Below are 21041 nucleotides of genomic sequence, written 5' to 3' on the forward strand. Positions count from 1 at the left end.
GCAGATTCTGATTCAGCAAGCATGAGTGGGATCTGTGATGCTCATGGTCCATGGACCACACTGAGTAGCAGGAGTTTCAAAAAGTTCTTTGGGGGTGGAGTGTGTGTTAGAACTTGGATCACTTTGATCCAAGCAACCAGAGCTGTTTGAAAACCAGGGAAGAGTGCTGAGAAAGAAATGAAATTTGTTTCAGAGAAGGAAATGGGTTTAGAAGTTGAGAAAATACAGCCAGCAATGGCTCGAGATAATACTGGCCATTCTCAATTGGAAGAAAAGTTCATCAGCTACGTCAGGCCATTAAACCTTCTTCCTGCAACAGGTCCTAAGAATCCTGTGATAATGGACTTGTCTTTTCTATTGTTTGTGCCATTGGCCTTTTTTTTTTTTTTTTTTGTGAGGGGATCAGCCCTGTGCTAACATCCGCCAATCCTCCTCTTTTTTTTTTTTTTGCCGAGGAAGACGGCCCTGGGCTAACATCCGCGCCCATCCTCCTCCACTTTATATGGGACGCCGCCACAGCGTGGCCTGCCAAAGCAGTGCATCGGTGCGCGCCCGGGATCCGAACCAGCGAACCCCGGGCCGCCGCAGCGGAGCGCGCGCACCCAACCGCTTGCGCCACCAGGCCGGCCCCCCCATTGGCCTTTTTTGTGTGTGAATGATGTTGCTTTGCCAACTGAAGAAAACATTCTGCATGTGCTTGTTAATTACATTGTACTTGCCATCTAACAACTTTCTAGAGATGCTTTAGACATAAATGACATGGTACAATTGGTTTGGATACTCTGAAATGTTTTAAGTCAAATCTAGATGTTTCTGAGAGAAGTTAGGAAAGTCTTTAAAATTGTTGTTTATTAAGTTAATATAACTTGACAAAGTGCCTTGGGATGGGCTCAAAGAAGATGATGAATGTGGAAGCATCATGTGGACACTTGTTAGTCTGTGGAAGATTAAACAGTATCACCTCATTCATTTTGAAGATTGTAAACTTAAGGTAAACAGCTTTAATTTATAGCTTATAAGGCTTGGATCCAGTTCAAAGAAGATCCTTATTTTGGAAATTTGTAAAGAAGCCATAATACCATAACTTTTATATCTCATCAGTCTTAGCTTTCATTTTCCACTTGCTGTTATTATGAAAGACCCTAACCTATCCAAGTTATGCCAAAGGCGGAGAGGACAATCTAAGTATTGGACTAGCCTAACCACTGTCAGCAATTATTGCTGCATAACACCCCAAAATGTAAGTGGCTGAAGTAACCACCCTTTTTTATTTGTATGGGTCTGCTAGTCAGTTGGGTGGTTCTTGGCTGGACTTACTCATATTTCTCCAATCAGCTGGCAGGTCAGCTGAGTGGGGGACTGGGGAGGGAGGGTTGTGAACTAGTCTGATGACTGAGATGACCTGTCTGGCACATCCTTTCAGCAGGCTAGCCCAGGCATTTTCTCTTAGTGGTAGTAGGAGTCCAAGAGAAGATGCTGAAACTTGCAGACAGGTTTCAAGCTTGTTTGAGTCAAGTTTGCTACTATTGCCAAATCCAGAGTCGGTGTGGGAAGACACTGAAGAAGGGCATGATGCAGAGAGGTCACAATGCAATCAACAACATGCTCCAATTTCAAACCAACTCCCATATTTCACCAGGAAATTGAGTCTTGGCTTGTCATGGTCCACGGTTTCATCAGGCAGCAGTGTCGGATCAAGTGAGACAATGTGGATGTTCTGCTGATCAGAGCAGAGGCAGCAGGATAATTCTTATTTTGCATATGTAAATTTTAAAATCTCTTGTTCCTTTTTAAAAATTTTTTTTTGGTGAGGAAGATTGGCTCTGAGCTAACATCTGTTGCCAGTCTTCCTCTTTTTTTTGCTTGAGGAAGATTGTCATTGAACTAATATCTGTGCCAGTCTTCCTCTATTTTGTATGTGGGACACTGCCACAGCATGGCTTGATGAGTGGTGTGTAGGTCCACGCCCAGGATCCGAACCTGTGAACCTCCAGCTGCCGAAGTGGAGTGCGCAAACTTAATCACTATGCCATCCGGCCAGGCCCACTTGTTCCTTCTTTTAATTTCATCCAGGTTTCCACCCATTACCTCCACTAAGTAGAACCCACTGGGCAGTCCCACAGTGTTGCCATCTTCAATTTATATTACTGTGTTTTATAATTTGGGGAGTGGTTTGGTGTCCTAAGCAATCTTGTCTTATTCATGAGCTTCCTTGGTGAGAACTTGAATGTCAGTTGATTTTTCTTCCAAGTGAATACAAACTGTTATATTTCTATGACAAAAATTATGTTAAAAGTGTACTTTCTATTACAGTTCACCAGTTGATGTTAAAACTATTTTTTCATTGAACTAGTAGTTTTGATTCAGTTTTTATGTGCAGGGGCGACTTAATTTCAAAATACTATTTGAACTTGAATGTGCTGTTTTATTGTCAGTTTAGCTGTATATTAGTTTCCCTAAATCAGAATTTCACATTAATTCATTAATTGTCACTTTCTCCCTACTATTTTTTTCTATCATTAGTATATAATATACCAGAGGGTGAAAAATCTTAGGAGGAATGTCTATTTACTCCATAATTTCCCTTCCCTATGCATTTCCCATTCATTTTTCCCAGAGGGGATACTATTATGGTTTTTACTCTTTTAATTTGTTCTGAATATATTTCTTAGGAAAAAGAAAATTACTAAGTCTTCTTTTAAGAATGACAATATCTGGCACTCTGGACTTAACTTATCCAAAGCAGTCAGTGGGTTTATCCCTAATTTCTGGTTTCTGTGTCTGTGGTAATTGTGTGTAACCTCAAGGCAGGTGATTCATCAGACTTGTGCTCAGTCACTACACAAATATATGCCATGTAGCTTTTCATGGCTGTTTAATCTTTTTTTTTTTTTATAACTTCTATAGAGAATTTGCTTTTACAAAAGGGCTCAAGCATTTGACTCTTTGAAATATGATATTCATATCCTTTTGAGTTAAGCCATAAATAGCAGATAACATATCAGAAGCTTCCACATAACAAATCTACAGATAACTTCAAGTGTCACAATGTTCTTAAACTGTTTATAGTAATCCTTCTGAAGGGCATTGCACAATTCCTTATATTTTCAGAAGAAGATATTGAAAGTAAGTGATGACTAAAATACGCCACCTAAATAACTTTAGACCAGGAGGTGATAGGTATTCTGTAGCCACTTCCAGAATCAGTTATTCCTGCCTCTTTCCTTAAAACAAAGCAAAAGCAAACTCCTATGAAGTACCTGCTCTCCCTCCTTGTTGCAGTGATCTATTCACAGCCCCTCCAGTGATGTCAAATATAGCACCTGGCTCACAGTCATATTCTCTGCCTGAGTGTCTGCTGTTATTCTTGGTGATTTCCATCTATACATAGATGATTTTCCCAACACCCTGTCGTCTCAGTCCCTGACCACCTCATGTTGCGTGATTTTGTTTTCCACCCTCACTTCAGCACTCATGCTTATGGGCATATCCTAGACATTTCTAGTTACTATCCCACTCTGACTGCCTCCTATACTTTCAATTCCCTCTCTCTACTACTTTTAGGTCAATTTTTTTTTTTTTTTTTTTTTTTTTTTTGCCTCACCAGGACCTCTGGTGCATTGATCTTAACTTTGCATTGTCCATCATCTTCATGTCCTTTCATCCTTATGCAACTTGGATTCCAGAGCCCCTCATTATAGCCACTCCCATACACACAGCCACAAACTCCCTAGCCCAATCCCCTCCATTATATTCACCTGGCAAACTCCCAACCCCGATTACCTTCGCTTTTCCCACCAACTCAGTACCCATACCTTAGAGCTGAAAAAGGTTGGAGAAAAATATACCCATCTAACTGATATCACTTGAAATTTGTGACTTCAAACTCCAAGTGGTCTCTCAATATGGTCAAGGCAATCTTCATATACTTCCCAAGTCAATTCACTCCACCACTCTTCCAGACAGCTGACCACCATGCCTCCTCCCTTATCTAGAAAATGGTAGGAATCAAAAGAACGTTCACGTCACTTTCTCATTAAACCTACCAATCTACCTCCTCCTAGACCCATACATTTTTTTCTTCTCTACTGTTTCTCTATGAAGTCAACTCCACTGTTGCTCTTAGATCTGATACACTCTCACATATTAAAAAACGTCACTGGTACAAGTGTGCCTCCTCCTGAAACTTGAATTTGTCCCTCTACTGTATTCTCATCAGTTATGTAAGATCTTCCATACATGTAATACTCCCACTTAAACGTCTTTTACTGACTTCCTTCTTGCCACCTCATTCCCTCTATCCGTTTTCAGCAAAATTCCTCAATTTATGTTCAATTCTTCTCCCATTTTCTGTTAACTCACTCCAATCAGACTTTCTCACACACACACCCTTAAATAGAGGTAGTTCTTGTCAAATTCACCAATCACCTCTATATTGGTAAATCTTAAGTTCAATTCTGAGTTATCTTACACAACATAATAGCATTTGATAGAATTGATCATGACTTCCTTTATAAATGTTCCCTTTCTTCATTTGACCTTATTGAATCTCATTCTCCTTGTTTTTTTCCAATCTCCTACCTTCTCAGTGTCTTTCTCTTCACCAACCATTGCATTTTGGTGTACCCTGAAGATCAGTCCTCTTTTATGTAATAATTCTTTAGGTCAGATTCTCAAACTTGTTAGACTTAGTAACTCTTTTAATAATGAATACTTTATAAAACCACATTTGCTATCCTGAACTAAAATTCATAGATGATATAATCTACTCACACATATAATTTTTTAAAATTAAAAGAATCAAAGGAGGGGCCGGCCCGGGGCTTAGCGGTTAAGTGCGCGCGCTCCGCTGCTGGCAGCCCGGGTTTGGATCCCGGGCACACACCGACGCACCGCTTGTCCGGCCATGCTGAGGCGGCATCCCACATACAGCAACTAGAAGGATGTGCAACTATGACATACAACTATCTACTGGGGCTTTGGGGAAAAAAAGGAGGAGGATTGGCAATAGATGTTAGCTCAGAGCCGGTCTTCCTCAGCAAAAAGAGGAGGATTAGCATGGATGTTAGCTTAGGGCTGATCTTCCTCACAAAAAAAAAAAAAAGAATCAAAGGAGATCTAAATAAAGGGAGGATGTACCATGTTTATGGATTGGGAGACTCAATGTTTTTAAGATGTCAATTCTTGCCAAACTGTCCCTTCCATGCAGTCCTAATTAAAATCTTAGCAGGATTTTTTTTTCCTTAGGAATTCACAATCTAATTCTAACATCTGTATGGAAAGGTAAAGGAAGTAGAATAGCCAAAACTCTTTTGAAAAAGAAGTTGTAGGATTAATACTACCAGATTTCAAGACTCACTGTAAAGCTACAAAAACTAAGACACTTTGGTGTCAGAGAATGGATAGACACATAGATAAATGGAACAGAACCGAACGTTCAGAAGTAGACCCAAGCATATATGATCAATTGGTTTTTTAACAACTTCCTTGTATAACTGACATACAATAAGCTGCACATAATTAAAATCTACAATTTGATAAGTTTTTATAGATGTATACACCCTTGAAACCATCACTGTAATCAAGGTAATGAACATATCAACCAACTCCAAAAGTTTCCTTGTGCCGCTTGTGCCCCTTCCTCCATCCCCTCCTCACCATCGCCTCTTCCCTTCTCCATCCCCAGGCAAACACTGATCTGCTTTCAAGTCACTATACGTTAGTTTGCATTTTCATCATTTATATACTCTATTTATTTTTTGACCTGGCTTCTTTCACTCAACATAATTGTTTTGGGATTCATTCTCTAGTTGCCTAATCCAAGGTCACAAAGATTTTTTATGTCATGGATAAATCCACCCTCAGTGTCCACAGATGTACAACCCCCTACATTTTATGTATGATTCTTAATAAATATACACATTGGCTGAATCCATGAAATTACATTCTTTAACTTTTTAAATCACATAGCTTCATATCGCAATGCTTTTTTTTGGTAAAGCATTTTCATGCTAAAATTTATTTCCTTTACAATCCCCATTGGGTAGATCAGAGAGCTTCAGCCCAAATAGTTGAACAGCTTTGGCTAAGGTATCAGGAACTTGCGTATAAATCCAAACACACCATAGTTCAAAGAGAGTTAAGCTCTAGCCATGAGTTAGGGTTTTTAAATTATTTAGAAATATGCTGTGGTATGCTAGTTGTTTTTTCTAAACTAGGAGAGAATACTAATTACATTGTGAGAAGAGTTTAAGTGGAGTTTCTGTAGTTCAGTGGCTTCTCCTGTAGTGAAAATATTTTGACCTTGAGAATGCCTCAATGCATTCTCATCAAACAGCAACTATCATTAAAAAAATCTTAAATAGAAATTGAACAAGAATAGAAAAAATTAGGTTGTATTTTTATATCTGTAAAAGTTCTACCTTAAAATGAAGAAATAAGCTGCTTCTACATAAAAATTTGAAATTTCAGCGTTAATGCAGCCATTTTCAGCCTTTTCCCTCTTACAATCCTTTTCCTCTCTCCATCGTGTCCGTTCTGTGAAAATGGGCCACAAAAGAGTGTTGAAGGGAAGAGAGAACAGTGGAAGGGAAACAGAGTCTTTAGAAAGAATTTTTCTGAGGGAACCAATTTTGAGGTGAGACCAAGAGATTTATGAGACACTCAGAGCCACCTGTGGGTTCTATGACCTGGATCACTCCCTCCTGTGGGCCAGGCCTGGGAGGTGCAGTAGGAGCAGGCTCGGCCCTGCCCTCAAGAGTGTTCAGGTTATCAGGGAGGCAGATGCACAGCCAGATAAAGTCAGTACACGAGGCCACTATTGTCCGTTTTACAGATGAGGAAAGTGAGGGTCAGTCTTGTTAACTAACCTCGTCCGATGTCTTGTAGCTAGTAAATATTAGAGCTGAGATTTGGGTCCGGGGCTGGTGTACCCATCCTTCCCCCCTTACACCAGTCATCTCTCCCTCCTCCGTATTTTAGAGTCCATCATTAGTTCATCTTTTAGTAACATGAAGTTAGAGATGTCCCGCCCAGAGGTAGACAGACATAGTTTTTAATCTCTCTAAAAGCACTTGTGGAAAAGAAGACTATTAGACAAAACTCTGAAAAACTTCACAAATACCCCCTCACACCCCTCCCCTCCCCCATATACACCAGGTATATATAGTAGAAGTCCCTCTTTCTCCCCAAAAGGAGAAAAACTGCTGGACTCAATCATAAGCTTGATTTTCCCTGGCTGCACAGAGATGGTGACACAAAGTCAGTCATCTTCAATAATAAATAGAAAAAGGGTCACCAGAAGAAGTGGAGGGAGATTTACTGGGAAAGAGATGATGGCAATATTGTCTATCTTGATTGTGATGGTGGGCTCACAAATTTGTCTATTTGTTAAAACTCATGGAACTCATAGAAGGGTTGCATTTTGTTATATGTGAATTATACTTCAACAAAGTTGATTAAAATAAGCAATAGGAAATGTGGCACCTGTACATGCTCTGCCAGTTGTTCAGTTGTAAGACATTCTGTTTATTTTCATGAAAACAGTGGAGCACAGGGCAGAAAACAATATGATTGAAAGCAATATAAATTTTCTGGTTTATAAGGGTTAAATGTCCTTCCCCCAGCAATATTTTTTAGGAAATTACTAACTATTAATCTCCATCTCTTAAATTTTTAATTGTCATTCCAGTTACTCCAAGAAAACAAGTCAGACAGCCGTGTGTTCAAATTTAGTTTCTTCTGAGGATTCACACACTTGAACACTCTCCCTCTACCTAGAAGGATGGTGAATCACTAGGTCAGAAAAAAAATTGGGTAATTTTCTCACGGACTCTCTTTATTTTGGGTCTAGTTGTTCTGGACATTTTACAAAATAATTTAGTTTACTCATGTGATCTAAAGTGTAGTGATAGTAGCTAATATTTGTTGAGCCCTTAATCAGTCCCAAGAACTGTACTTTACATGTTTTAAGCCATCAGCCATTGAGCAGCCAAAGTAATGAGAAATAGTCTAGTCACAATGTAATTCAGCTACACTAGAGCACTAAGTCTTCCAAAAAGACTTAGAAAAATATACAGATTCCTTCCTGCTGTTCCCCAGTTCAGTTAATGTCAACACCATCTTTACAGTTGTCCTTGTAACAAAACTTGGAGTCATCCTTGAGTTGTTTTTTTCCCATACACTCCAAATCCATTCCACTAGCAAATCCTGTTGGTTCTACAGTAGTCCTTCCTTATCTTTGGGGGATACCTTCCAAGACCCCCAGTGGATGCCTGGAACAGCGGATGGTGCTGAACCCTATATATACTGTTTTTTTTCCTATACATACATACCTATGATAAAATTTAATTTATAAATTAGACACAGTAAGAGAATATCCAAATTGCCAGCATCCCTACTTTTGTGCTTTGGGGCCATTACTAAGTCAATAAGAGTTACTTGAACACAAGCACTGCGATACCGGGAAAGTCCATCTGACAACCCCTGGTGGATACTAAGTGACTAACAGGAGGGTAGCACACACAATGTGGATATACTGGACAAAGAGATGATTCATGTTCTGGAAGGGATGGAAAGGGATGATGCAAGATTTCTTCATGCTACTCAACATGGCATGCAATTTAAAACTTATGAATTGTTTATTTCTAGAATTTTCCATTTAATATTTTCTGGACCTCTGTTGACCACAGGTAACTGAAACTGTGGAAAGTGAAACCACGGATGGGGGGGAGTACTGTACTTTCAAAATCTATCCAGACTCTGGCTCCCTTTCACCACCTCCAGTGCTACCTCCTAGTTGAAGTCACCACATCTCTCCAGGCTTGCTCACTAGCCTCCTAACTGCTCTCACGCTTTCCCTCTTGCCGCCTTATGCTTTTCTCCATTTAGCAGTGAGAATGGTTATTTTAAAAAACAAGTCAACTCATGTCACTCTCCTGCTGAGAATTCTCCAGTAATTTCCCATCACACTTGAATAACATCCAAAATACTTGCAATTGCTTCCAGAACCTTACATTATTTATTCTGCAGCTGGCTGTCTGATCTCATTTCCTACCATTCCTATCATACTTAGCCCTCTGGCTAAGCTGGCACTGCCCATCTTGCAGTTCCTTTATCCTAACCCTGAGGTTTGGACTTGCCTTCACCTGGAACTTTCTTCTCTCACATATTCATACAGTTCTCTCCCACACTACTCAGGCATCTGTTCAGGTATCACTGCCATAGGTTTTTCCCTGAGTGAAAATAGTCAGCACCTCATTACTCAGGCATTTTACACTGTCTAATTTTTCTTCCCAGCACTTATTACTATCTGACGTATATTAGCCTTTTTATTTATTTTCTATCTCCCCTTCCTGCTCCCACTAGAAGAGAAACTCCATAAGAGCAGCTTTGCTTTTCTTGTCCTCTGTTGCTTCCCCAGCACCTAGAACACTCTTGGGCATAGTAGGTACTTGTTATATGTTACTGAATGAAATGAACAAGTAATGTGTTTTTGGTGATGCTAAAATTTAGAAAATAGATATCAATGATCCTGTTACCTTCATGGGCTTATGAGGATTACAAGGCTGTTTGAACATAAATGGCTCTAGACTGCTGAGCTCTGGTTAGTTTTGCATTACCCATCTTTCTGCAGCTTCTCTCTTCCTTTTTATCAGAAGCTTTTTAACAGCATGAAGGCTCTGTGTTCGGGACCCTCCGAGACCTCACCCTCTGTGTCCTTTCTTCATAATAAAACTGTAATGATACGTTAGCATTTTCTTGAGTTCTGTGAGTCATTTTGGTGAATTATTGAACCTAAGGGGGAGTCATTGGAACCCCTGACCTTGTAACCAGTTGGTCAGAAGTGCAGATAGTCTGGGGCCCTCCAAACTTGTGGCGTCTGAAGTAAGGGCAGTCTTATTAGGGACAGTGCCCTCTAACCTGTGGAGTCTGATGCTAACCCTGGTGTTCAGTGGCAGAATCATATTGCAGTACCTAAATGTGTGTTTCTGTGTAAAGACACTTTAGTTAATTTATATTGTTGATTCATTAGCATTGAAATCATGGCCAACAGCACTATAACTCATACCTGAACAAAACTTATCTAACCCCGGGTTTTCTTTGTCAGGCATATCACTGCCTTCTTCACTTAGGTACACTAGATAGCAGTTCAGCACTGTGCTTGGGGGGCCATTTTAAACAGCGATATCACCAAAAAAGCACAAAAATGTGAAAAACAGACCACTAAATAAACTGCAAAAAGGACACATTTGTATTATGAGAGCTGAAACAAGAAGGCAGAGCATTGCCTCAGTCAGCCTCAGCTTGGAACATTCGCATTGGGTGACTCAGTTTTTGCTGCTCTGGGCATATCTGCAAATGGTGCAAAAATGTTATGAGTATTGGTTTTAGTGAGTAGGTGAATTTACAGATAGGGAATCCTTGAATAATTAGGCTCAACTGTATATACATAGTATTGATACTGGCCAAGGATGAGGTTGACATGAGGGAAGCCATATTGTAACTCAGCATGACCTCTGACTAACTCACCCACACTGTATATGTTTTAACTTACACGTAGCCTAGGTGATGAATATGAACACTCTGTAGATTGTATAATCCTGGCTGACGCATGTACCTCCCTGTAGTGATGGATGATAACCTTGTTCTTTTGAGTTTCTTTGGAATATGACGACCTCCTCAAAGAAGAAGATCTATGCTGGCATCCATCATCAATGACGACTGAAAGACCTTGTGTGGTGCCTCCAGTCACTGATGCCAGATGGTCAACATTCCTGAGCCCCTCCTTTATAGCCCACGAGTCCCTATATAACTGCTCAAACTTTGTTCTTGGGGAAGATGGTCTTTGGGACATGAGTCCACCATCTTTCAATTTTGCCAGCTAATCGAATAAATCCGTTTCTCAACCACTGACTCATCTTGCAATTGATTGGCTTCAGGGTTGCAGGAAGCAGAACGAGCCCTTGCTCGGTTACAGTATGTGTATTTTTATCAGCCATTGTACTAATAATTTACATATTGTTTCATCTATAGCTATATTCTTTTAGTTTGGGGTTTAAACATAATTGATTAGAACCATCTATCCCGTGGACTATAAGAAGTTCAATGTGCTTCCCAAGAATTCTGTGAAATTCTAGGGGCTTGTGTTCAACAGGAACTAGCCCCAAGTTCCTGTTCCTAAGCCTTTGATCTTGTTTGTCTTTGCAGCTGCTCTTTCTCCTCCACGCAAAGCCAGGGGTGGGACTCAGCTCCTTTTCTTTGATTTCCTCTCAAACTCCTCCACAGGGCCTTTGTTTGTACAGCAGGCTTTAGGGGAGACTTGGGTATGAAAAACTTGGTTACATTGGAACAAATTAAAATAGAATATTAAACACCCTTGTCTTAAACTGGGTTTTAGTCCCTCCACCCCAGCTCCTGGAATTTTTAATAATTGCTAGATCTGAGTCTTTATTAAAAACAATAGGTTATTTACCTGCTTCAAATCTTACACTTAGCAGCACTTACCAAGGCTTTCAGGCTATGTTTTTTCTCTCTTTCCCAACAGTATCTGTAAAAAGAAGAACAGAAATTTAGTTTTACTGAGATGAATTATGATACCCACTCTTTGGCAAGCACAGTCGGCTGTGGTGGTTTTAGTAACTTGTTTTCCTTCTAGGTTACTGATGTCAAATCCATTTAATACTCACAAAATCTCTATGAGAAAGTTTTATTCCAAATTTACAGATTAGGAAAAGGCCTAGAGAGATTAAGTAGCTTCTCCAAGTTCACAGAGCTTATTGCAAGGAGTTCAACCTAGATCTAAGAGGTCAAGGAGCTTAACTCCCAACTGGATTTGCTTACTTCACAATTCTCTAACTTCCCAAACAAGGGATGGCTGGATTAGTGAAAATATGCTGTACCACGTACTACCATTGTAGGAAAAAAACCTATAATCCAATTAAATGCTGAAAATATCATCCAAGTTAAAAATGTGGGTTTATGGGCTCTCACTCTTCTTGGAGAAACTCTGCATGTTAAAGAAGATGTTGAAAGGTGAGAACTGAAAATAATATTGTTTCTATTTGAGTGTACTATGTAACCCGGGAAAAGAGATTATAGGGGCCAGCCCAGTGGCGTAGTGGTTAAGTTTGTGCGCTCCGCATTGGAGGCCTGGGGTTCGCAGGTTCGGATCCCAGGTGTGGACCTACGCACTGCTCGTCAAGCCATACTGGCGTGGACCTACTCACTGCTCATCAAGCCATGCTGTGGCAGGCGTCCCACATATAAAGTAGAGGACGATTGGGATGGATGTTAGCCCAGGGACAATCTTCCTCATCAAAAAGAGGAGGGTTGGCAACAGATGTTAGCTCAGGGCTAATCTTCCTCACCAAAAAAAATAAATAAATAAAAAGATTTTAAATATACACTTAATTATACTAGTTAATTAGTTACTTGCAGCGTTATGATGGTTTTCTGATGTTGCAAAACAATTTTGAAAGGATGCAAAATAAAGGAGTAAAAGTACAGTGGGAGAAGCATGTTCAGATTATATAAATGAATTTAACATTTTAACTTGTAGCTAAGCAGAGAACTTTCTTATGAATATATAGACAAATATAGGAACGCTTTCAAGATATACTATGTACGGAAAAGTGTATTTTTGCTTTTTACAGTTTTATTGAGGTATAATTCAAGACTTTTTAGTAAATTTAAGATTTAAATTTGTGATTCATCACCACAATCCTGCTTTAGAAATTTTCCATCACGTCCAAAATTTCCTGAAGCCCATTTGCACTTTTTTCACTGTTCTTAACAGGCCTGAGGGAGGAAAACACACACACACACACACACACACACAAAGAGACACAGACACACACACACAAAATCATTTTACTACTTAAAGAGAAAAGAAAAATTACCTAGTACCACCTAGTGGTGTTTAAGTAAATAGCAAGTTGACATTGTAGTTCCTGAAATAGAATTTCAGGTTCCTTCTATGGAATCACTAAATCAGCCACAAATATTTATGGTTCATAATTGAAACTAAACTTGAAAATATCCACAAGCTTATCTAAAATCCTTAGTAGGTAGATTTTAAAAACTTCAATTAAAAAAAACTGATCATATCCTTTCTTCAAATGAGAGTTTACCTGGAGCCCCAATATGTTTAGCTGATAAATGCTTAACAATTTTGAAGCAGGGATGGGGAGGCCAGGATCCTGGTCCACGTGCTTCCCCACTTGATGAAATTAACTTTATAAAGAAAAGACTGTCAAGAAATACACAAAAAATAGAGAGTGGTTAGTGTTGGGTATTGGAAAAAGAGTGAATTTTTCCCTTTGGTTTTATTTTTCTCTCAAGTATATACTTATAATTGAAAAAACTGTAATAAATTTTATTTTTAAAAGTGAACATTAAATTTCAAAATATTGAAAAAATGTTTAGCAAAGTCTCTGAGAGACAGTAATTTTCCGTGACTATTATACCCCTTCTGGATTCCTCCCTTTGGCTGGCAGTAACTGCATACTCACAGGATAGGATTTAGGGCGGTGGTTAACTGGGGAGCTCCTGCCTCAGCCTCACCATATTGCTCCTTGCAGGGGACTCCACCTGTTACCTGGCTTCACAGGAGCTCAATGTCCCAAGATTAATTACATTTTGATCAACAGTGATCATATGGTGAAATGCACATAATTCTGATAGTGTTCCTAGAAAACAGTGCTTTATTACAGAATATTATTCAGAGAAACAATAATTTTGGCAAACAGTTATGTAATTAGAGATGTCAAATTGAATAATAATAATAATTAATGCTTAATTTAGGTTCCAATTCTGGCTCTGATTCTTATTATTCATGTGCCCTTGGGAAAGCCACTTGACCTCCTTCTGAATTTGTTTCTCAACTGTAAGCTGAGGATAATAAAAATACCCACCTTACAGGGTTGTTATGGGAATTAAATGAAATGATACGTGTTTACTATATGTTAAGCACTCAATTAATGTTAGATATTGCCACTATCATTTTACTATCACTATTATTTTCCTAGAGTGGTGTGTGGGAGGTCTGATTTAATCTGTGACTGCGGGGGGGGGGGGGGGGGGGATCGGATCACACCACTCCTATAGGTGTAGATAGAAAGCTAAATGTATGGGAGGAGGTGGGGCACAGGTGCTGTCCTTGGTTCTGAAACCACCGTCACCCAGCAGAGCAAGTTTGTCTTTAAACCTCAGGATACCGGTGATTCCTGGTCCAAACTCTTACAAGAATTTTGAAGCAGGTGAGGGCAGAAGTGAAGAGAAATGCACACACACTCACACAAATTACATTGCTTGCTGTCATCAAAACAGAAATCACAGTACCTAATCCTCCTGGTATTAGTACCTAATCGCTGAACTGCAAGTTCCCTGAGGGCAAGGACTGGTTCTTGTGCATTCTTGTGAGGACAAAGGACAACGCCTGTGTCTTAGTCAGCTCAGACTGCCTTAACACAATGCCATAGACTGAGTGGTTTAAACAACAGGAATTTATTTCTCACAATTCTGGAGGCTGGAAGTGCAAGATCAGGGTGCCAGTATGGTTGGCTTTCTTGCTGTGTCCTCACATGGCAGAGAGAGAGACACAGAGAGAGACAGAGAAGGAGAGAGCACTCTGGTGCCTCTTTTTATAAGGACATTAATCCTATCATGGGGGCTCCACCCTCATGATGGAGCCACCCATCATCTAACCCTAATTACCACCCAAATGTCCCATCTCCAAATACCATCTCAATGGGGGTTAGGGCTTCAACATGTGAATTTTGAGGGGACAAAAACTTTCAGTCCATAACAGCCTGTAAAGCTACAGATAAGGAAACTGAGCAAAAATATGTAAACAACCTTGACTAAGGTCACACAGTGGGTGTCACGGGGAGGTTTGAACCCAGGCAGCCTGATGCTAGTAACCAGTAACCACCATGATATGGTATCTTTCCTGAAATTTAAGCCACATACTATAATGACCTTTTCCTCTTGGGTTTAGTTCCCTATCATAGCTGTATGTTCTTCTGGTTAATATCCGAAGACTATGAGGAGTTTTCAGAGGGAAAGATTGGAGATGGGCATTGAGAAGTGACCTCCTTTGGCAAAGGGATTTACTCATGTAGGGAGTCACAGTGTCTTTAAGAAGGTGGGAGATAGCCTCAGCAGGCAGCGGCAGAGAGGCTGATTCATTTGTCTGAGGAGGTTTGGGGGATGTTGGAGGCTTGGGGTAGTCCAAATCTTCTAAATATTGCCATATATTCTCAGTCAAATTCTTGGTATTCCACTCCTTTGTGACCAATGCTATAATTGCCATGTAAGAAACCATGAGACTGCCAACTCAGCAGCATGAAGGAGTCTGGTCCCCAGTTATTTCAGCCTTGGTGCTAAATAATAATAGTTTTCAGTTCATCCTACTCCAGAGAATTTAAGGATTTGAACTTCTCTCTATTTAAACTTTCTGGTTTTGTGAGAAGCATATACCCTACAATTTTGAATTCCTCCTGCTCTTCACATTACTCTATGGCCAGAGAGCAGCTCAGTTCCCCTAAATCTCCTTCAAAGGCCAATTTATTCCAAGTGATCCCAGGAATTAGTTTAATTAGATGATTCACCACAGCATGATATGGGCTGCTAAAGTCTCATTTTTGAACATTAACCTGGTTTTTACTGCCTTCAGGCCAAACAACCATTGCCAAATTTTACCCATTTCCCTGAGGTGGGGAAAGAGTAGGCACAGGGGCCTCTATCTTGGGCCTATTTTTTGGTGGATACTATTCAACCCATTACAAGGCACAAAAAAATTACCATAGGCATAATTGCTTGCTAGAGCTCCTCTTAATCATTTTCCCTTTTTGTACATCCTGTACCTGCACATTCCTGCAAAACCTCTCCCAAGACTTCTGACATAGGCGAGAGGACAAGTGAGAGGAAATGTATGCACATAAACACACATTTCAGAACTCGGGACACAGGAAAGTGTATGTGTCATCTGAAAGAAGCTAATTTCCACTAGCTATAATTAGATCCACTCCTACGGCATAACACATTCCTTACCTGGTACTGCGCGTTGACTGTGGCAGGCAGCCAGTGGCACCCCAGTAAAGAGATAGTGATATCACTTCCTACATTTTTCTCCTTTTTATGCATTTTTCTGAACAAATGTAAATTTTAGACTGATTTTACTCATGTATCTGCATTTCTTTGAGTAGTGTGGGGGAGCTGAGAGAAGAGGTATGATAGAAAATGGTATTTCATCCCTATTCAGTCAGTGGGGTGAGGCTTTGGGCCTGCTGAACTTTGAAGTGATTACCACAATCTTAAACTATAATACTGGCACCCTAAGAGTAACAGCTCTTTGCCTGGTATCACAAGCCTCCCTCTCTTGGCTTTTACTTTTCTCCTCATTCAGTCTCATTTTCCTGCTTGCTTCTATCTATCATGAATCATAGATGTCAACAGGTCTCCTGATTGTTTCAGTGTTTGATAGAACCTTAAGATTTTGCCTTGAAGGTTGGAGATTAAAATATTTCTGAATAAAGAATTTAGGCTTGATAAATTGAAACAGCTGGGTCATCTTGTTTCTTGAAAAATAACTGGAAGTAGTCTGTGAGAAAAAATTATTCATTTCAAATCAACTGGGAGGAGTCAACTATTCCAAAGAAAATCTTCTACCCTGCATTCAATTTAACAATTAATTGATTTGTCAAATGTCTATTTATTTTCCAGAGATTGCATTCTTGATACAAAAGAGATATTAAAAATACTTGTCACTGCATTCAAGGAGATTTATGGGTCTTTTGATGTGTAAAGAATTGAAAAGATAGAACTATTAGTAAATCATGGAATATCATAAACAGAAATGCAAAATAGTCTGATTTCAACTATAGGTAGCTGGCTGTCCTCAATCTCCAGGGTTTGAACTATCTATCAGTTCCACTTTAGAAGACCACAGACACATTACTTCAAAAGGTACATACTTGAAAATCTTTAGGTAATTAAATACTGGACTAAATAAAGTTAACAAGAGTTTTTGAAAGGAAGGTTTGCATGCATATTCTTATTTATTTTTCTTTCCAAAGCTACTTTTGGTCTATTTTTGAAATTCTAAATCTGATCAGCAAAGATCTTTTCACAATCAAATGAACTGAGAACATCACAAGGGGGCTGGATCTCCCATGAAAGTCTGAGAGGTAAAAAAAAAAAAAATTCAGAGATTGTGTCAAGATGGTGGTGTAGGCAGACTCTGAACTCACCTCCTCCCATGGACAAAAAGAATTTACAACTACTCTTGGAACAGTTACCTCTAAGAGAGAACTGGAAACTGGATAAAAAGAACGCTGACAAAAAGGGACAGTGCTGACTGAGGTGGAAGAGGCAGAAATTCCCTTCTGGAGAGAAAAAAGCCAACTTCTAGCCATGACACTTCACAGCTGGCTAGGAACAACATTAAAATACAAAGCCTTCCCTGGAGGAGTGAGGGGATCTGAGCAGGGGAGCATTACCATAATAAGCAGCGTTGGACTCAGCACAACCAAGAGAAGGATCATAATATCTGGTTTTGCTGGCTATTAACTACAACAAGGAATACCCCTAGAGAAGCTATCAGACATAAGGGGGTAAAAAAAAAAGCCTGCTCTTAAAGGGCCCACACACAAATTCACTCATTTCAGGAAGCAACCTAAAATCACCAGAAAGAAAGGTGCGCAGGCTTTTGGTGAAAAGAGACTCACCTGATAGGCTCTGGGTGCACCTTGGTGAGAGGTGAGACCTCTCCAGGGACTGAGGCCTTGGTGGCAACCATTATTGTGAACCAGTATGGACATGCTGACACAGATGCTAGATGACGCCATTGGAATTCTTCCCCTGGCCTCTTAGCCCAGAAGTCTGACCCATCCACTAGAGCACTGAGTTAATCCAGCTCAGCCAAGGCAGGAAGCCCACCATAGGGAGTGGCCCCACCCAACAACAAGGCTTCGGGCAACTTGTGGGCCCACATAGGTGGGGTGCCTGGAATGTCTGCAACCGGGTGAGTGGGTCTGCCTCTGTTGGGCAGGGTGTGCATGAGGGGCAGGCCTACATTGGAGGAGGGTGTGGGGCCTCTGCAGTGGGGCAACTAAGTCCACTTCAGTGGGTCGGGGTGCATGCACAGGGCAGCACTGTGTTGACAGGGTGTGTTGCCCTATGGGCAGTGGGGCTTGTCAGCTGCAGCAGACTTGTACTTCTCAAATAGCCACATAAGTGATCAGGCCCACCTTCCAAAGCCTGCAACAATTGAGTGCTCCCCTGTCTAGGGCCAGCCCCACCCAGCTGCAATCCTGAGACAGCTGACAAGAACCTTATAGGCCAGAGGCCTACAGCAATTGTAAGCCCCTGAGCCTAACAACCAGCCATGCTGGAGGCCTACTCACTTAACAGAAAAACTGCTACAGGAATGTGCTATTAGACCTTGCAGCCAACTGTGCTGGGGCTCCCCACACCCGAGAAAGTGACTGATGGGTCCATAGCAGTCACGTACAGCTGAGCATTACAACCAGCCAGCCAGGGGGACAGCCTAGCCTCCCTGGGCATCTGCAGCAAGAGCAACCCTGCCACAAAGAAAGGACACATGTAGCCCACACAGGGGTCACTCCTGGAACATTTGGAACTGATGATGAGAGGGAAAACACACTGCTGGGCCTCTTAAGGCATCTCTTACATAAGACCACCTCTCCAAGATAAGGAGACATAGCTGACCCACCTAATACATAGATATAAGCACAGAAAGAGAGGCAAAATGAGGAGGCAGAGGAATATGTTCCAAGTAAGGGAACAGGACAAAACCCCAGGAAAAGAACTAAATGAAACAGAAATAAACAATCTACTTGACAAAGAGTTCAAACAAAAAGTCATAAGGATGCTCATTGATCTTGAAAGACAAATGGATGAACTCAGTGAGAACATCAACAAAGAATTGGAAAAATATAGAAAAGAACCAATCAGAAATTAAGAATACAATACTGGAAATGAAAAATTCACTAGAAGGACTCACTAGCAGAGTAGATGATACAGAAGAATGGATCAGCAAGCTGGACGAAAGACTAGAGAAAATCACCCAAGCTGAACAAATAAAAGAAAAATGAATTAAAAAGAACAAGAACAGTCTAAGAGACCTCTGGGACAACATCAAGTGCACTAACATCCTTGTTGTAGGTGTCCCAGAAGGAGAAGAGAGAGACCAAGGGGAGAGAATCTATTTGAAGAAATAATAGCTGAAAATTTTCCTAACCTAAGGAAGGAAACAGATATCCAGTAAAGGCAACACAGAGAGCACCAAACAAGATAATCCCAAAGAGGTGCATGCCAAAACACATTATAATTAAAATGTCAAGAATTAAAGATAAAGAGAGAGTCCTAAAAGCCACAAGAGAAAGGCAGCAAGTTACACAAAAAGGAAACTGCATAAGGCTATCAGCTGACTTCTCAGCAGAAACCTTACAGGCTAGAAGGGAGTGGCATGATATACTTTGAGTGCTGAAAGGAAAAAACCTACAGCCAGAATACTCTACCTGTCAAGGTTATCATTCAGAATGGAAGTAAAGATAAAGAGTTTCCTAGACAAGCAAAAATTAAAGGCGTTTATCACCAAGAAACCAGTCTTACAAGAAATGCTGAAAGCACTTATTTAAGGGGGAAAGAGAAGACCACAAATAGGAATAAGAAAATCATCCAAAAAAAAAAAAGCAATAAAATCACTGGTAAGGCAAAAATACAGTAAAAGTAGCAGATCAACCAACTATGAAGGTCAAAAGAAAAAAGTACCAAAATTACTATATGAATGATAAGATGGTAATGGATTCACACACACAAAAAAAGAGCTTAGATATGATATCAAAAACATAAAATGTGGGAGGAGGGTAGTAAAAGAGTAGAGCTTTTAGCAAGAGGTCAAACTAAAGAGACCATCAACTTAATATAGATTGCTGTATACATAGGTTATTATATATGAACCTCATGGTAATCACAAACCAGAAACCTATAATAAATGCACAAAAAATTAAGAGAAAGCAACCCAAACATAATACTAAAGAAAGCCATCAAACCACAAGGGAAGAGAGCAAGAGACAAAGAAAGGAACAGAGAAGAACTACTAAAACACCCAGAAAAAAAGTAACAGAATGGCAATAGGTACATACTTATCAATAGCCACTTTAAAAGTCAATGGACTAAATGCTCCAATCAAAAGGCATAGGGTGGATGATTGGATAAAAAAACAAGACCCATATATATGCTGCATACAAGAGACACACTTCAGACCTAAAGACACTCACAAACTGAAAGTAAAGGGACGGAAAAAGATACTCCATGGAAATGGCAATGAAAAGAAAGCTGGGTTGGCAATACTTATCTCAGAAAAAATAGACTTTAAAACAAAAATTGTAACAAGAGACAAAGAAGGTCACTACATAATGATAAAGGGAACAATCCAGCAAGAGGATATAACACTTGTAAATATCTATACACCTAACATAGGAGCACCTAAATATATAAAGCACTTATTAACAGACATAAAAGGAGAAATAGACAGCAACACAATAGTAGGTCACTTTGACACTCCACTTACATCAATGAATAGATCAACCAAACAGAAGATCAATAATGAAACATTGGCCTTAAATGACACATGAGACCAGTTGGACTTAGTAGATATATACAGAACATTCCATCCAAAAACGGAAAAATACACATTCTTGTCAAATGCACATGGAACACTCTCCAGGATAGATCACATATTAGGCCACAAAACAAGTCTCAATAAATTTAAGATTGGAATAACACCAAGCATCTTTTCTGACCACAATGGTAAGAAACTAGAAATCAACTACAGGAAGAAAATTGGAAAAGCCACAAATATGTGCAGATTAAACAAAATACTACTGAACTATGATTGGGTCAATGAATAAATCAAAGGAGAGGTAAAAAATTACCTGGAGACAAATGAAAATGAAAATACAACATGCCGAAACTTACCAGATACAACAAAAGTGGTTCTAAGAGGGACGTTT

Source organism: Diceros bicornis, chromosome 6, assembly GCF_020826845.1.
Source record: "Diceros bicornis minor isolate mBicDic1 chromosome 6, mDicBic1.mat.cur, whole genome shotgun sequence".
Classification (NCBI taxonomy): Eukaryota; Metazoa; Chordata; class Mammalia; order Perissodactyla; family Rhinocerotidae; genus Diceros; species Diceros bicornis.